This window comes from Chamaea fasciata, unplaced genomic scaffold (assembly GCF_029207755.1).
Source record: "Chamaea fasciata isolate MVZ Bird 193981 ecotype frontalis unplaced genomic scaffold, bChaFas1.0.hap1 SCAF_10, whole genome shotgun sequence".
NCBI lineage: Eukaryota > Metazoa > Chordata > Aves > Passeriformes > Sylviidae > Chamaea > Chamaea fasciata.
In genome coordinates, this window is record NW_027094095.1 from 26,853,706 (window position 1) to 26,867,501 (window position 13,796).

Consider the following 13,796-nt stretch of genomic DNA (forward strand, 5'->3'; position numbering starts at 1 on the left):
ATGTTTTGCTGTTTGGTATTTTGACTGTTTCTTACTGACCACCACCTGCTGCTCCATGCCTCCAGGTTCACCTGTCCCCAGCCATGCACACCAGTGGGGTTTTGGTCAGGCTCCCAAGCACAGCCTGCTGCTTCTACTTAATAGGACCACTCAGTCCAGCCCAAATTTGGGGAGATGCCAATTGGGGATTGATATAAAATAAGTCCTGAAGAATTGTAAGGTCCGGTCTGCAACCAGTGACCTCAGCAAAGAATCCTGAATATGCAGGGGTCCTGACTTCTCTCAAATGAGACTAAATGTCTAGATAAGAGGAACACAAATCACAGCATTTCCCATGTGATCTGTTTCTCAAAACACAAGGACCTCAGCCCAAGGAAAGGAGTCTGTAGAAAGGCTGTTAATGGCAACTCCAAACTGTCTTATTTAAAGATAATAAAAATCCTATGAACAACAGAGACAGCATGAGATCGTATTTGTACAGAACACTAAATATGTGCCATGCTTTACAGATCAACAGAAATACGGGGCATCAGTCTTCATTATATTCTAGCAATTTTATTTTAATATAGCTTCATAAAATAGGGAAACTGCACAGCACTACCCCAAGCAAGCAAAGGTCTATCAACCAATCTGTAATTGAAGCAATCAGAGTATCAGGCACGATACAAGCACGAGTTCATGCATTATGCTGCTTCCTAAATCACCCAGGCCCTCTGCCAGCAGAAAATTGAAATCAGACTCTCTGTACCCCTGGCTCAGTTCAGCAAAGGCAGCTGAACTACACTCCATTACCTCGCACTTCTGGAAACACTTCCCAGCTTAGGAATGAATTAGTAGTGTTACACTGGGAAAAACACACACTGAAATATTTATCAAATGAAAGCAGCTTCCCTAGCAAGCAGCAACCTCTGGGCAGAATGTGCTCTGCTTTCATGTGCAGCTGAGTGATGTGTCTGGAGAAGGTGCAACAGGTTTGGAGCAACACACATTATTTACTGTGACAGAGATAAAAAGAAGGGCTCTTAGGACTTGTTTTTTGTCCCTCACCAGCCCAAATCACTTCTCTGGACTGAAAGGGTGCAAAAGCAAGCTCTGGAGCAAAGCATAAGTGAGCAGAATTAGATCTGCCAGTGAGCTAAAGACATTTTCACTGAAGGGGACATGACTTCAGCAACAGTGTAACTGCTTCAAAACATTATGAAACTACAATTAAATTAATTGCGCTTTCTGCCTGCTGCTATTTTGCCTTATTCTGACATCAAAGAATTATAACTCAACACAATTTTGCAGGCTTCAGAGCAGCAGGGGAAGCTTTGGTGTTGGCTCTCTGGAGCTTACCCTGATGCTTTATCCCAAGATTCAGGCAGTGACAGTATCTGCCTGTTCTGCAGAAGAGAGTGATGCCTGGTCCTTCAGGGAACAGCTGCTGTTTCACTGCTATGCTCATACCACAAACGCCACCATCAGAAGAACAGAGTTCAGAGAACAAAATATATCCCTATTTAAAGCACAAATAAAATTAATACAAAGAACTGAAAGAAAAAAACAAGTTTCTCTTCACATGGCACCAAGATCTACTTTCTCCATCTATTTTTCCCAAGGGAAGTAATTTCCCTTGACCACAGCTTTTCTTCCAAGTCAGTTGAAAAATTAAGAATACCACAATAATATCCCAAACTGTTAAGATGTGTTCTTTTGCTAGTTCTTCTTATGGAGCCTGGAGGGGAAGTGGAAGACTTCATCCCTGTCCTACCAGGACAAACTGAGAGCTCCCATAACTCTCAACCTCACCCAGGCCTTTTCAGCAAACTGTGCGGTAACATCAGAGCTCATCTCTTGCCAACACCTCCAGCTGAGAGAAGGGAATCCTAAAATCTAATCCTCAACAAGGAGTCTTTGCAACAGTTAAACAGTTCTTTCTGCCAGCCTTCCTAATGCTTGGTGACTAAAAATTTTCTGGATTCTAGTTATCCTCATTAAGTACGGCAAAAGTAAATATGCAGCAAAGTTTCATCCATATTATATACTCTTCCTGGAGCCAAACAGTCAGGCAATAAGTATTAGATGATAAAGAATAAACACTCTGTTCTAATCTCATAGTGTCCTTCCACATCACTAATGATACATCAAATCACCCTGCATTCATTAGGGCAGTTACATCAACAGGCAGAAAATGTTATATAAAAACTCCTAGATAAGAACAGGCAACATGTTTTCCTCCTTTTAATTAGTGAGCAGGCAAGCTGCAGTCTATCTCCTGAAATGAGATGTAAACATAACCGACCTCCACACATGCCCCCCTCTTCCACAACAGCTTATTGACATCAGCTGCAGGAACCACCTCCCATCCACACTTGCTTCAGTGCCACATCCGTCCTCTGCTCTTCAGAAAGGGAACAGGTGGCATTTTTGCCTGGAAAGAAGAAAACCAGCAGGTATTCAGGGTGCACCTGGCAAACAAAGAGGTTTATCTCTGTGCCCGTGAAAGAAAATGGGAGGGATGAAACCGGAAATAGACTGGGACTTTTCCGGGGGGAATGGGATCTGTCACTTCAGGGAAGGAGACACCTTGTAACATCGTGGTTGAAGAACAAGGGACAAACTGAAATGAGCCGAAAGAACAGCAAACAAGATGGTGGGAAGGCTGACTTATCATAAACCATCGGAAAGATGAGCTGTACATGGGTGAGTTAGGTACAGCAAGCATCCCAGGATGTTATAAGGCTTGTTCCAGAAAAGGTAAAACAAGCAGCTTCCTTGGGCAGGGGACAGGTCTCTTCATCTGTGACAGAGATCAGCAGGTCTTCAGGCAATCTCTCCTTCAAGCTTGAATGACTCTAAATCTGCAATTCCCCAGGTACTCAGGAACTGCAGATGATGAAGTGGTATTATCCTTGTCACACTCGGTAAGACCAAAGAACTCTGGTTGATCTCACTAGGTCTAGATTTGTACACATTTTGCTATTTAAGTTTTTAAAATAATAGGGAAAAACCTCAATTAGTTATTTTGGTAATCATAGACCTCTGCATCTGCTATGCAGAGTGGTGGGTTGGAGGTTTTTTCTGGTTGTTGGGGTTTTTGCTTGATTGGTTCTTTACATCTTTGAGTAGAGTTTCTTCTGTCACTTCCAGGGGTTTGGCCAAACTCAGCAGCCACAGAATAATGAAGAAATCTAGTAAAGCTTAAGACATTCAAAGACAAAGATGCATTTGGTTCATGCACCCAGGAGACTCAGGCCAGGACGTGATGCTGTGTGACGTATGTTTCTAGCATGCAGCAGCATCCTCCTCTTGGAGCTTTTCCATTCTGTCAGCTTGTGACATAATCTGAATGTTGGACAATTTCATATCATGGTAATGCAGATTTTAGTGCACAGACTGCACTGAGAACTATAACCACACTCTGGAGAAGCAGAGTTGTGGCCACTTCCATATCCATGTGGTTACTAAAAAGCCATTTTGCAGACATACTCAAGATTCCAGGAGGAATTGATGAAAATACAATTAATGAAATATTCTAATGAAAACACACAAAATCACAGGCTTTACATTGTGTCCCAATTAGACTGTGCTTAGGTCAGAATTCTCACGTGCTAATATGATTGTTAAAACAAAGAAAGGGAATAACTGAAGGAAAAAAATCAACTAGGTACAGTAGTAAAAATACTTTTAATTAGCATCTTTGTTTTGCTGAAGGGATCACAAGGTTTTAAATAGCAATACATGCCATCAGAGAGTTTGCAAACACACTGTTGTAATAAAAGGGAAAACAAGAAATTCAGAAAGAATGTGCTATATTCACTTGATAACTGCCAGGGTAAACAGTTTTACAATCTTGTAAGAAAGATTAGGATCACAAGTTACCAGGGTACCATTGTTCCTTCCAGCTTCATGTTTTCAATACAAAATTGAATACTTTAACACAGACCTGTACTTTCCCTGCTGCAAACTCATTCATCCTGTTGAATGGGAAGCTGCAATAAACCAACACAGGACTTCTCAGAATTTCTTTGTTCACAGGAGTCACCAGCTTGTTATTCATAATTCATTATAGTTCCCACGATTTGAAAATGAAATAATGTCTGGGCACAGTTTTCCAATGTAAGTTCAGAGACAGCACCTGATCCAGATTTTGTTCCCAGGTATGCTACTGTAGGAGTTGAGGTTTTCTGGGTTTGTCTGAGCTCAGCTGGGATTAGCAGCTGATCTTCCATTTCTTCACTTGCTCAACAGTGACAAACCCTGCCAATCAGAGCAATCCTGTCACTCCAGATGGACAGTGCTGGAGGGGCAGCTCAGAAAACGAGGAAAGCTCGTTAAATGGTGTTAAAGCGACGGAGACAAGGGTACATGCCAAGACCTTTTAGGAGTCCTGCTGAGTCTTTGTGAGAACACTTCTCTCTTCACTGATCTTTGACTGGCAAGGATTTTCCTCCCAATTACATAAACACCTCCTCACTTCCACGGATTACTTCTGGCCACTTCCAGTACCATGGAACCACTTCTATCTCCAGCTATCCTTGCAGAGAAGACCTGAATTTTGGGGGCATGTGAGAGACAGGCATCTATAGACACAGTATGACAAAGCCATTCCAGGACTAGTTAGTGTTCTTCTTAAGGAATGAAGAGTTGATATATAAGAAAAGGAAAAAAACAAAAAACAAAAAACAAAAAGCCAACAAAACAAAACAAAAAAGAAGCACCAGCCTGGAGGCAGCTATTAATTTATACTAAAATACAGATGGAGGTATTACATTGAAATACAGATTGTTTTGACCACAAAGAATTAGGTTTCACAGGTTCATATATACAGTACAGTTCATTTGCCTTTACTGCCCATCTGTCTACCCACCTGAATGAAGACAGGTGTTAACTGACAATACACCTTATACTATATTTAGAATCTATACCTTCCAAATATCATCTACAAACTACCTCATGGACACATCAAGGCTGTCATCTGCTACATCCAGGAGGAGACACCACCCTGCTGCTTGACAGGAACAGATTAAATACCAGCAAACCTCTTCCTGATCTTAGCAGCTGTGCTCACATCCCATGAATCACTCCTGCAAAACTTACAGCAAAAGCAGAAAAGCCAGGTTGTGTCGTTGTGTACCCAGGAAGAACACCCCACTTAGCAACAGAGCAATATGTCATATGTCAAGTGGGACTTTCTGCTTCTCAGGGGTGCCATCTCCTCCTTTCACACATACAGTGCCTAAAGGTGACACAACTCCAGGGTCCCAAAGCAGCCTCACTGGCAGTACTGCCAGCTGTGCTGCCAACAGCGCAACAAGCACTGTGATTACCTTGGAGCTGCTCTGGGATAAAGCAACTGCAGCTCTGACATTTGTAGGCTTATCTTGCCTGTGAATGTCTTCTCCCTGAGCAATAGTTTTGTGCCTACACGGAAGGTCTGACTACCCTGTGGAACCTTAGAGCAGGGGGAAAAGCAGAGCTCCCCTCCTCCAACTCAAGTTTAATACAGGAGGCTCCTGTTTACTTTAATAAATCTTATTTATATGGCTCACCTTGGTAGCTGCACACAGGCAGTGTGATTACTCAACTCCTGTTTGAGAAACATCATGCAGAGATGGCTGTAAAACATCCCATTCCTTTTTCCTCTCCTGCAGCAGCTGTGTCTATAGTGATTATTTGCATAAGTCACTCAGATCAGCCGTTATCAATTACTATGTGGTGGATTATCATTTAATGTTCTTATATCAATAAGATTTTATACCTCCTTGATGAAGTGGGTATTTTTGGCTAGGTGGAAATCACTCTGGGGCTTAGATATCAGTCATGTCTAGAGAAGAGCTGGGGAAGGAGCACAAGGGATGAGGAGCAGTTGAGGGAGCCGGGGGTGTTCAGCCTGGAGAAGAGACTCACGGACCTTGTCACTCTCCACAACTTACTGACCATATGGAAAGATTCTTATTTCAATCCATATTCATAAGGCTAGAACAACCAGCTCCACTGGTCTTAAGTTGTATATTTAGAGTGATGCATGTTTCTTCAGCATTGCAGGATCCCAATCTACATACATTGATACGACTTTTTGAGAGTGCAGAGGAATAAATATATCAAGGAAGCTGTTCCACTTCTTTTCAAAGAACAGCACTTCATACATTGGCTGGTTTATACCCACACAAAACAACAGCAAGGCTTCCTACCTATAACTGAATGCTCACAAGTAAAAGTATTTAGCCTCAGGTTTGAGATGTTGCATCCAATAATCCACCTTCTCTGAAAATCCTCCACTATAATATTATGCTTTTTTCTCCCTAAGCAACATGTACACAAACATCTAAACTGAACAGGCTCCAGTAAATTAAAAACTAACAAACCAATTTCAAAGACATTGGTCTCTTAGACCTCAGATACCTCTAGTGAACAACCTCCTGAAACTTTTTAGATTGACCTCCTGATCCACAGCAGAAATCTTCCTGAAAAAATGGGATGAGGATTTTTACAGCTACCAGTATTGCCCATTTCCTGATGCAAAAACTACACCTGTACTAGCTAGATACATTCAATCAGTCCTAATTTGTACTGACAGAAGAATGTGTTGTCAAGCTGCAATCAGAATAATGTGTTTCCTCCTGTTCACCACAGAGTAACCACTGAGAAAAATTTCAAAATAGACAACATTTTCTCCCCTACTTTTCATGCATATGATACAAACACGTATCAGCTGCGCTAGAAATTGAAACAATCTTTTAGTCATGCTGGATTGTTTCTCATTAGCATATCCTCATGTCAGTAATCAAAATCAATCAACTCAAATCAAATTAGTTCTCCATGTGTTCAGTTAAAATGCATACCATATGCTGGCTGAAATGTATACCAAAGCAAGACTGTGCAGCTGTAGGAAGCTTCTTTCTGCAGCTCCATTTCACAGCAATATTAGGACAATTTCCATTAAAACATCAACATTTAAATATTTTCAACCAGCCTTGTGTAGTTCCAAAGGAGCAATTAACTGACTTGTTGAAATTAGGCGCTAGTGATGCATCACAATACCTGCTGTCTCTGTGGGGTCCAACCATGGGTTAAAGGAAGAGCTCAGTCTCTGATCAAACAAGACTTCCGAGACATCGCAATTCACCAGGCACAGCCAGAGGCTCAGCTGTGGTACCATTTGCAAGATTTATATGATGGTATTTCGAGTCATCACTTACTCCACCTAGTTAAACATCTGGCTGCTGTCAAATTGTCATGGTATGCTGAGCTGGAATGCACCTGCCTACAATAGCAACTACTTCTTACCATCATTGGTATTGCAGGAATGCTTAGGAGCCTTCATGGTGAAGCCACTGCTGAAAGGTTACCCAGGCTGGCTGAGCAGCACCTCCTCCGGCCACTGTTGAATTTCACTGCGCAGGAGGCTCAGGAGTGAGAGAGCACCAAGGGGCTGCAGGAGCCACCACCCCAATCAGAACCTGGGCTGTCTCCTCCCCACCAGACCACCTACTCTGCCTTCCAGGAGGCACTGCGTGGACAGCCTTTCAGAGCCCTGTGTTTGGGTTTTATCCCACAGTTTAGCTGCAGAACCAATATCCAGTGTGAGGTACACACCCTCAGCATGCTCAGCCTCCTGAGGCACCAGGGGAGAGCTGAACCACCTCCCTTCAGTGCACCCAGTCCTCAGCCTCCCTCCTACAACTGCTCACAAAACCAGCTGTGGTGGACTGTCGGAAGCTGGCTGGGAAGTGGACACATAGTCTGTTTTTATATTAAATGCATTACAGTTATTTTAACAGCCCTGTTCTATTCTGACTTCAAACAGCAGGAAACCTTTGCTTGCCTCTCCACTCTCCTTACTAGAAGCCTCAATTTGTACTTGATGAGATGACTTGTTTTTCTCTCAGCTGATCACTGTCATATGCCTAACCAAATGTGTCAAGCAAAGTATTAGAGGGGATTCATAAATGCTAAACCTCTAAGAGGCTTAGGAGTGAGAAACATAATCGAGTGTCACTGCTGGAGGCAGAAGAGTTGTTTAGGAATTCTGATAAGCATCAATTCAGCAGATATTAATTTTTGTGCTGGTTAATCAGAAACAGGAAGCTTCAGGAAACCGAAATGCTTCTCTGTCTCTGTGCTCATTCACCATGGGGTAGAGGAATCACCAGGGGGTAAAGAAATCACCACGGGGTAAAGAAATCACCACGGGGTAAAGAAATCACCATGCCAGCCCAGATTAGCAGCTGAAGCATTTCAGCAACCTGTCCTGAACAGTACAAGCTTCTGATCTAAACAGCAATCAGAAATGGATGTTTCTGCAATAGATACAAAATTGCAGAGAAGCATAATTATGTAAAACTTTACATAAGTAATATAACAAGGGAAACACTTTCCTGACTTAGAAGCCAATGGCCAATAAACCAGCTTGTCGTGGACTACCTTTACAGTACCAAAAATATTCCTATAACTGAAACACTGAAACCTCTCTTCCCCCTCCATGCAGAATCAGGCAAATTCCCCAGACCCTTTTTTTATTCCCCACAGACTCTTAATTTAAAACTTTTTCTTAACCCTATAGGTGTAATTTAAAGGACCTCATCCCTCACAGGTCCCTTCCTCACAGATGAAATTGTACACTGTGACTTCCAGATGATCTCTGATCATTTTTGGTCAGAAGCCTTGGAATTCTACTGTCAGCAGATACATCAGACATGTTATCTCCTATCTCAGTGGCTGATAGATTTTCAGCCACATTATTTGTCACGACTGCCTACTTTTTCCTTTCAGCGGTGACCAAGGAGTTATGGCAGAAAAAGGACTGCAAATTGATGGGGTTTGGTGCCCCTCCCAGGAGGTGCCCGTGACTGAAGCCTGAGCCCTGAGACAGGCTCACTTTGGTGTCCCCTGAGCTGGCAGCAGCACCAACCTCTGGGGCTGCTCTTCTTTGTTATTTCTATTTACAGAACAGTGTGCACACTCTTCAAGAGCCAGAACTTCTTCCTCAGCATCAAAGCAAAAGCACATTTTGCGCCGAGTACCCAGCTAGACAGTCCCACTTCATTACTTCCCTACTGAGCTCCTGCTGGCTACCTGCAGGTAAATCCAGGCTGTATTTAATCTCCAAATTTGAAGGGATATTTCTTGTTTATTTTCATACTGGCCTTGACTCCAATATTTCATACCCAGGTACCTGCTGTGCCACCAATCTGAAAACTGACTTCCCACAGAAATCTGTCAAAAGTTCTTCCCAGCATCAGGAAGGGACCTGAGCACGGCAATAGAGATACCTGGTGGAGGCATTCCCTCTGCTGCCTTGATCCAGTTAACCAGCAATCACATTACCTTACTCTTTCAATACCCCTGGGCTCACTTCAATTCAGTTTGGTCTCTGAAACGCGCACTATTGTATCTGCTGCTGTAAGATTCTCTCCAAAAGACAGCTTGATTTGAAAAAGGGCTAAACATCTTTAATTCCTATTTCACCACTGGAAACATGCCTTTGGTCAAAACACATCTAGGCTCAGAGTGATCACTGCAGCACTAATAATTAACAATTGGATGCAGGCTTCCAGTGAACCATCTGAATGGAAGGAGGATAAAGCAGTCAACAAGTACATCATTTATCTGTCAATTCTGAACTGCTGCACTCATTAAAGGTAAAACATGCACACACATAAAAACATTCTGCACTGATAAGCTAACAACAAATAACTTCCCTGTAGTTTGCACAAAAAGGCATCCCCTTTCCTTTAGTCATTTCTTGCACTCTGCTCACCGCACCTATAGGAACTTTCAATAGCACCATCAAATCAAAATGGATATGCAATCTGCATGCATTTAACTTCAAAAACACTATTACTAACAGCTTTCTACAAGATAAATGTTTCATGTTATCAAAATAATTCATAAGACATATTGACTTTCATGACTCCTTGCTACTTCCAAAATTCTGCCAGAGACAATCAAGAAAAATCTCTAAATAGGTTCATCACAGTCTTCTGTTCATTAGAAAACCATACTTTGCAATGTCACTTGGAAGGAGGAATTCTGCAGAAGTAGAGCTGGAAAACTGAATTATATTACAAGCTGGAAAAGCAGAAAGCGTGCTGCCATTCATTTTAGTCACTTCCAAGCAATTTCGTTTGAATCTGCTGAAGGCAAATTTCAGCATAAAGTATGAAAGCTCAAGATCATCTCGTTACTAAGATGGATGCCTGTTAAGTCTTCAGTTGGGACTATCGCCGTCATTTATAAAAACACAATTTCTCCTCCAACAACAGAATTAGCATAAGTGTGCTCACAGTCCTGCTCACAGGATCTGCCAACCATATCTTCTTTCTTACTTCAATCTGAGATTGACGTCAGCAGCATTCACAACCTTTTGAGAACTCATTCTCCAGTTTCTACTTAATTTGATGTCTCAGAACGTTTATATGACTCACAAAATTTGCTGTTTGCAGCTTGAGGGCACAAAGACGGAAAGAAATCCAAAGGGGAAAAAAAAAAAAAAGATTGTGTTTATAGTGTAGTAAAATAATAGCAAGGAAGAAGAGACAGATAAAATATAGTCAGGTACTATTTTTGGCAATGGTTGTTTATAAAGGAAGCACAATTTTCTCTTTCATTACTCAATAAAACAAAGAAACACAATTTTCTGTCCCATTCATTACTCAGAGTGAATGAAGAGATCAATCATAAGAGCAAGTCAAACTTACAGGATTTTGCAGCTACCTGCGGGAGCTGAGTGACACTTTGGGACAGCCAAAGCTGAGAACCAAGGCACCAGGACTCCCAAGAGAGGACACTTCTTCACACAGGACACACTCCTGACTCTGGAAGAGAGCTTCTCTGGGGTCAGAAGGCCCTGCTAGAAACTGCTCCAATTCAAATTCAAAGGGCCACCTGTGCTGGGCAGAACTGTAAAACTCAAGAAGAGCTCATTTCTTAGGAGTAGGAAGTAATTACTAAAGCCAGTACAGATTTAATTCCTGAAAACCCCTGACCCTTCCTCTGCACACACAGAGGTGCTCCACTCCTCTGGATGAAGGGAAGACCAATTCATTTAGGGAGCTGGACTCCTGGTTGCACCTCACTGGGAGACAACTACTGGAAAGCTTCCATTCTCTCAGCTGAAGGATTCTAGTTCCAAGCCTGGGTCTTTGCCAAGTCCTTCTCTGTGAAAAAATGAACTACCCCTCCTGTTCTGAAGAGAGAACACTGATTATATGAATCCCTCAAGCCTTGACGCACTGACAAACGAATACTCTTACTGTTATTAATCAAGAGTTTAGTAGATGAGATCTCAAAATTAATATGTCTTGGGAATCTTTTCATTTAAAAAATGAAGATCCAGTGAGTCATGGCTGCAGAAGTCACTCAGCATCTCCCTCTGAGAGATTATTTTGAACAAGTACTTTATTGAGCAGACAGATTTTAGCAGAACACAGCAGACTCACCTGTAGCATGAGGGCAATTAAACCTTTATCAATTTTTTTTTAAATATCTGTAAAATAAGTAGACGAGAAGTGAAAGATCTGCTGCTTCTCCTATTTCCTGATAACAGTCCCAGAGTAGGTTGGATTTATTCTCAGCTTCCTTCACAAAAAATATAGTAAGAAAAGAAATCAATGCTACAATTCTTCCTGGCCACATAGGCTGTAGTTTAAAAAAGAAAAAGGAGAGAAAAGATAAAGAGGGCTATCGCATGGATTCTGACATTATAACCAACAAAACAAATACCACCTCTTCTCTGCCTTTGTATTAGGTGATAAAAAGCAGTTTGGTTTTGTATTGGGTTTTTGGTTGGGTTGTTGGTGGGTTTTTTTTAAAGCCTATTATTTTAATCATCAAACTGACTGCACTGTCTCTCACAGCTATAGGGTAATACAACGTTACTTGGAGGATGCATTCTCAGGCAGAATAAACAGCTGCCATTTCAGGGACTTGAAAACTCTGAAGATTCCAGCTGGAGTAAAAGGGATGCACATGTTTGATACTTTCAGGATCAGAGTGAATAAACAACTTGCATGCAGTTAATGGAAAATAAAGCTATTCATTTCCTTCTGTTTGAGTACTGGGGGTTTGTAAATGCTAAGGCAGGTGGCTCCCTTGCCATCACTTAGCAACATCAGGTTTTGACACACAACTGCTTCCTGGTCTCCCAGCCAGGTGGGCAAGGGAGGATTCCCACAGCCCCTGCTGCAGATGGGAGAACTGACAAATCACTTTGAGCCAACGTTGCCCTGATGCAAAGGTGCTGCTGTATCCAACTTTCAGCCAGATTCTGCAAGTTCCACTCACTCAGGTGAAATTTTGTATTAAAGCAGTAAATATCCTGTAGACCGAGACCACTCCCAGAGACAGTGGAAGATACAGAAGATATAGAAATCATAGTTTTGCCATGACAATAGTGTATTTTTAATGAATTTGTTCCCCTTAGGTTTCTTGCAGTCTCTTGAATACTAAGTAGCTCCTATACATATTTATACCAGAATTCTAGCATAAAAACTAAAGTAATTTCAAACATTTCCAAGACTTCAGAACTATGGCCACAGCTTTGAACATGCTACTGTGGCATGTGCAACTCAGAACAGTAGAAAGTACATCACGGAGGAGGATTTTACGCAGATTCTTCCCTTGCAAGAGTTTGCTTTTCCCTAAAATCATTAACCAGTGCAAAAAATTTATTAATCTTACACTTCCAACTCCCCAAAAATTCAAGAGGGACCGAGCAGTTCTCACAGATTTACCTCACTTAATATCTTTGCAGTAGTCACTCTTCCTGCATACTATTTTCAAGATGAAGGGCATTCTTCTAAAAGAGAAGATCATTTTAGCTAGGATAAGGCACCTTAAACAGCTATGGATTTGCAGCAGTTGCATAATTATACGACAGCAGTCAGAATGAGCATCAGTACAGAAATACCGCTCATCTGAAGCTCTGAGCTCCCACAATCAGCCAACCCATTCAAGTCCCTTCTGTGCTTTGCTCTCACACTTAGGAAAATAACCTAGGGAGGGGGTTTGGTGAGGAAGGGTGTGTAAAAACAGGCTGAAGAGCTTTGCCAAATGCATACCCCCTTCCACATCTCGGGAAGCCCAGACAACCAACCACCTCCCAGGAAGGCTGGAATCCACTGGAGTTCACACAGACTGACACTTCTGCGACAGCAGTCCCACCTCCCCAGCCCTCCTGGGATTGCTGCTCAGGGCCACTCCTTGCTGCTTGCAAGCCAGCACTTATAGCACTGTTCTTTGGTGCTGTTTTCCACTGTAACTAATGTATTCATTAAAGGCACTGGCATGCTTTGGTTCTAGACAAGTTTTGCCCCAGTTTTCAATGCACTCTCTTGCTCCCTTTAGGACAGTTCAGCACTGCACAGTGGAGTTGTCTGCACAAGCCCTCACCTGCCAGAGGCAGGACTCCAGAGGTGCAGGGGGCACAGCAGAGTCAGCTGAAGCTGTGCTTTAAGTAAGCCAGGCTTGCTGCAAGCCCCATCATGCTGCACCGAGCACAACCTTCCTTCTTACAGACAACCTCCCCTCAGGTGTCTCACTACACTGCTCTCACAGTACCAGCCCTCACAGTGCTGGTGGTTCTACAACCCAGTGAGGGCCAAGAGAGGGTAACAGAAGCATAAAAGTTATTATGGCCCATCATTCCACTCTTGTACATGAAAGACTTGAAAAATGCATTCCTTAATTACCCTCGCTTGCTGTAAATTTCCAGTGTTATTATTCCATGTAATTAAGTGATGCACCTGTGTGCTTTATCACAGTCAGAGTATTTCTTCTGCAGAAAGCAAACAAGAATTCTGTGCTTTTCC

General features: G+C 42.3%; 1 protein-coding gene and 1 long non-coding RNA gene across 6 annotated transcripts in view; one reads left to right on the plus strand and one right to left on the minus strand.

The window, feature by feature from the left end:
- Window positions 1–13,796, minus strand: part of RAB3B (RAB3B, member RAS oncogene family) — a 50,449-nt gene that overhangs the window by 18,635 nt on the left and 18,018 nt on the right. The gene's annotated exons all lie outside the window — the stretch shown is intronic.
- On the plus strand, window positions 2,280–5,288 carry LOC136294755 (uncharacterized). 3 transcript variants are annotated; one of them, XR_010722482.1, is made up of 4 exons: window positions 2,280–2,435; window positions 2,557–2,685; window positions 2,858–2,906; window positions 3,133–5,288. It is a non-coding gene; the product is annotated as an uncharacterized lncRNA (long non-coding RNA). The 3 variants fall into 3 exon arrangements; XR_010722480.1 differs by lacking the exon at window positions 2,557–2,685; XR_010722481.1 differs by lacking the exon at window positions 2,280–2,435 and having other exon boundaries at window positions 2,472–2,685.